Raw genomic sequence first — 5,305 nt, 5'->3', positions numbered from 1 at the left:
TAAACAGACTAAGGGATTCAAATATGAGATTTAAAAAATGGAAAATGCGGGTTTTGTACAATGAAACCCATCTTGGCCAACCTCAAACTATTTGCAATACAAATATACATGAGTGTGAGAATTGTGGCCTCATTTAGACAAAGTATGTTTTGGGGAAAGCTGTTTTGGGAAGGGCTTATTGTGGAAAACCATGCACCTTCATAGCTACTAGGTGATTTGAGAAGGCCTTTGAGAAGTGGCAATTTGTGGTAAAACTTGATTTATCTATGACTTATCTGTGTTTTGAGAACTGGCAATTTGTGGTAAAGACTCCATGAGTATGTGCCACTATTTTTCGGAATTTTTTGCACATTAAATGGCTCATTTAACTAGTTAATCCCATTTGTTGACTGTCTGTTGACCAGCCACTTGAGGGTAAAAGCTGAGCATATTGCACTAGCCGTATTAGCACTCAAGGGGAAAACTGAGCACACAAAAAATGCTAGTATATGACTCGAGGTTATACCTGAGTATATCTAAATTTCCAGGGTTAGACTCGAGGACGCGTGTTGCGGTGCAGAAATGGAAGACATGCAATTGTTGACGCGTAGACGCGGGTCGTGGTGCAGAAGTCGAAGACGTGCAATCGTGGACGCGTGTCGCATTGCAGAAGTCCAAGACGTGCAGACGTGCAGCGTGGACGCGGGTCGCATTAACCACCCCTCGCCTTTATAGACGCCTCCTCCCACTATCTCTGTCACTCTCACTCGCCCACGCAACGACGCCTCTCTCACGTCCCATCATCTTCTCCAAAGCAAAAAACCCTCTCCCTCTCCCTCTCCTCTGCCAGCGAGATGGACAAGGAGAATGCCAATCCCATCGTCCACGGCGCCGTCGGCTCCAAGCGCGACGCCTCCCTCTTCGACGATGTCCCCTCAACGGACGTCGTCGCCGCCGCCGTTGCATCGGAGGCTGCTATCGCCGGTGGCGTTCAGATCCCGCCGGGATTTGACCCCTATGAGCCGGTGCCGTACGTCCCGCACCCGAACCCCTACGACACCTTCCTGGAGGACCCATGGAACGAGGTAACTACGGTTTGCTTCCTTTTTTGTTCCCCATTCCTTTTTGAACCCTATTTTTGCTGGTGTAGATGGATCTGTAGATGGATGAGTATTGGGCTAATATTTGCGCCGATTTTATTCCATTTTGTTTTGATCACTTCTTGATTTCCTTTAAGATTTGGGGTTCGGCCGTTCGGTTAATTTATGCAAGTAATAATTGGATCTCAATCGGTTAATTTATGCAAGTAATCATGGGATCTCAATCAGTTATTTTATGCATTAATTGAAAGATATCAACCGTTTAATTTTGCAAATAATCTGGAATGTGTTCAAGTTCAGATCTGGACTCTGTTTCTTTGCCTATGATGAATCGTTGGGCACAAATTTTTACAGGGAGGGTTCAGCGAACCATTGCTTTGTACAAATCTGTTGTGCATGAGCTTTGGTTCGCTTACACCTTCCCTGTAGATATATAATCATGCCCACTCTAACTGAGGCTGACTCTGTTTTTCCTAACTTTGTTATCATGCACATTCGTCATCGTTGCAACTCATTCACTCATAGTTTCTGTTTGATATGGATCAGCTGTCTGGCAGGGACGTCGGCAGCGATGAGGAGGAGGAGGACGTCAAGACTCGCCAGGTGCTGCGGAGGCTGCAGGTCGGCCAGTACATCTCCTACTTCGCCAAGGGTGTCTACAGGTGCCCCTTCTGCACTAGGAGACTCGGCGGCATAGACTTCAACTGCCTCGCCACACATGCCGAGAACATCAGCAACACCTTCCCCAAGGTCGGCACGACGGTGAACGTCTACTCCTTCCGCGCCAAGCATAGGGCGCTCGGCATGCACCTCCGCAGCATGCAGCGGGTGGAGATCTCTACCGGGCGCATGCCTCCGCTCAAGCCCAAGGCTCCCAAGGGGAGCAGCAGCAACAAGTGGAGGGAGAGCCAGATGGGGTAGGCGGAGTCCTGGACGCTGCTGCCTCCCATTTTGTTGTTGGGATCCCTTTGTTTTTAGCTAGGGATCCCTTGTTGTTATGTTGTTAGTATGATGGTGCTGTGAAGAACCTCGAACCTGTTACTATGTTGGCTGCTGTGTATGCAGCTTATTATCTAGGGAGGGATCCCTATTATCTATCCCTATTCTACTATATTTTGTTGGCCCTACTTTGTTTTCTCGATTTACTATGATTGTGAATTCATCGTACATTACCCTGGAGATTTGCTTCTAGATTTAACTACATACATATGGACCAGAGGGAGTACTAGATTGGGATCCCTACTAGATTTGCTGCCATATTGGGCAAACAACGAGGGCCAAAAGGCACAAATAATTGAAGAAAGACAGAAATGCAAACTTCTCTAGATTTGATACTAATTTGGTGAAAAGGACAGAGAGAAAAGAGGGGAAAAAGGTGCTCTTAATAATGCCAATTTGGGGCCGAGAGAGACAGAACCCAGCTCCTGCTCACGTGCGCAACCAAACGCGGTCTCGTCCTGTCCCACGCGGTCCCTTTCTATCAGCCCCACGCGACGTGGCCCCACATGACGCGGCCCCACACGTGACAGAACGGTCAAGTAAACAGGAATCCTGCCGTCTGAGCTGCTTCTGCGGGTTTCAAACAAGGGCTAGGAGAAAACTGAGGAAAAACGAAGGAGCTGGGGAAAACTGAGTACAACTAAGGACCTGAGGGCACGAAAATAGAAATCCCTTAATTTTATTTCTAAGGTATTAATAACTCCAACTTTATAATGAAGTTATTAACTTAAGAACTATATGGTAATTAGGAGACCCTAGTTCCATTATGAACAAAATTATGACCTCATAATTTTATGTGGAACCCTAAATCCTATAGGAATCCTAGTTCCTTTATTTTATGTGTGAACCCTAATCACCTTTGAACCTAAACCCCAGGTTATTACATGTGATCATGTACTTCCTTTTGACTCATAGATCCATAGAAACAACTAAATACATCTCATGTCCTCATAAAATAATAGAGACCCTATCACTAATAAAATGGTATTACATGTGTTCATCCTAATAGAATCTAGATGACCAAATAGGACAAACCCTAGTTCCTATCTTCTGAGACACCAACCTTTAATCATTCCTATTTAGCATCACACCGTTGTGATGAACCCTAATAGCGATCATACCTAATGTTTTGCATTACATAACCATGTTCCATTAAACCCTACAAGCACTCCATAATTGTGAATCATCCTATTTAGGAAACAACTATACCTTACCTAATAGATCCAATAGTAAAACCTAGACCACCTCAACCCTAATTGAAATACTTCTTATTACTTAAGAAGTATGTTCTTCAAAAGTTATTCTTTTAAAGTAAATAAGGAGTAGCCATCAACCCTACTTAATAGGACCTATAGCCAATAACTAGCTATCACCAACAAGATGAACCAACCTTGATAGCAACCATGTATAAATAATTATTTAGGATGCCTGGGCTTAACTCAACCTTACAAGCCCTAGGTTTTGATGAATCCAACATTGTTGGAATCCATCTAATCCTTACTCCAGAAACTTATTAGAACCACAGTAAACCATAGAAACCCGCAAACCTAATTATCATACTTGTTCTCTATCAAAGAACATGTTCTTCAAAAGTTATTCTTTTGAGGTATATAATAAGTAATCATAAACCATGCACTATAGGACTTAAAATGGACAACTGCTCTTTACTTATTATACAACTACTATTCCTTGATATGTATGATTGTTATTATGCATTATACCACTTGTTTATGATAGTATGATAACCAAACCCTAATAAGAACCTTGTTTGTGGAATCACTCTAAAAGTGCAACACACCCTAAACTAATCTTACCAATTCACTAATCCTAAATCATCGGGGTTAGGTCACGCTTAGAGCGATTGCATCTCATACTTATGCATTATTGCATAATTGCCAATCTTTTAAACATCGTCCTTACCGGACGATGATGCTATTTCAGAATTTGGAGTTATTGCGTATCGAAGACCTTGCCTGCATAATCTTGCAGTCAAGAAAGGCAAGTTCATCACTTGCTCATGTCATTTGAGTATTTTTAACAAATTACTTGCAAAGTACTATACTTATCACTCTTGCATAAAGAGCAAAAATGCTACTTTCATAATTATGAATATGACTATGTGGTGGGCAATGGAACCATGGTATGTGTTGATATGGTGGAGGTTCCATTGAAAGGGTTTCACTAGTAGGAAAACCCTTATAGGCGAAGCTTAGTTCTGTGGCGCACCGTTTTTGGTGCGCCACAGAAACTTATTTTGTGGCGCACGAAGCTCGGTGCGCCACAGAAATAGCTTAATTTTGTGGCGCACTCTGCTAAACCGTGCGCCACAAAAATTTGGTGGGCCCCACACCCTGTCACCCCCAATCATTGGTTTTACAATTTCTATGGCGCACAAACCTCGGTGCGCCACGAAATTACTTCTTCGTGGCGCACGGCGACAGTGCGCCACAAAAATAAGGTATTCCGTGGCGCACCGTATTCGTGCGCCACGCAAATAAGTTATTCTGCGTGGCGCACTGCGCTCGGTGCGCCACAGAAATAAGCTATTCCGTGGCGCACCGTGGTTGGTGCGCCACGGAATTAGCGAACCAGATCTACAAAAGTGAGCAACCTCCCACCTACCACACTACACAAGCCATTCTTCTTCCTCCATCTAGCTCGTCCCCCCTTCTCTCTCATACCATTTTGACTCCACTTTTCACTTGCTTGGGTATTTATTACACTTACTTTGGTTGATACTTAATTGGAGTTGAGGAGAAGGCTCTCCATACTCTCTCCTCCTCTCGAAGTCATCGATCGCGGTCTCGTCTCGGTATCGAATCTAGAAGGTGAGTAGTTGGAGGAGACATACATATGCTTGGAGGAGACATGCATATGCTTGTAGATCTTGTGTGGCCGTCGTGTGTATGGATGCTTGTTGCGGTGAAGCGCTTGTGTGTGTGCCGGTGTGGTGCATGGATGTTTGCCGAAATGTTGATTCATTTCCGTTTCGGCAAGTTTTGCACTACCCATATGTCCTACTTTGAGGAGAGGTCATGCCGAATTTTTCCACTCCATGTAATACCTTGAGGAGAGGTACGGCCCATGCATGTGTGTGCATTTGGTGCGGTTCTAATTTCCTGTTCTATGTATACCATTTGCAGGCAAGCATGGTCCTCTCGATGAGTTCCGCTCGAATCTCTAGATACAAGATAGACGCGAAGGAGGACATGATTCGGAACAATAGG

The sequence above is a fragment of the Lolium rigidum genome, chromosome 3 (assembly GCF_022539505.1).
Source record: "Lolium rigidum isolate FL_2022 chromosome 3, APGP_CSIRO_Lrig_0.1, whole genome shotgun sequence".
In the NCBI taxonomy this organism is placed as follows: domain Eukaryota; kingdom Viridiplantae; phylum Streptophyta; class Magnoliopsida; order Poales; family Poaceae; genus Lolium; species Lolium rigidum.
This window is presented reverse-complemented; position numbering follows the sequence as displayed.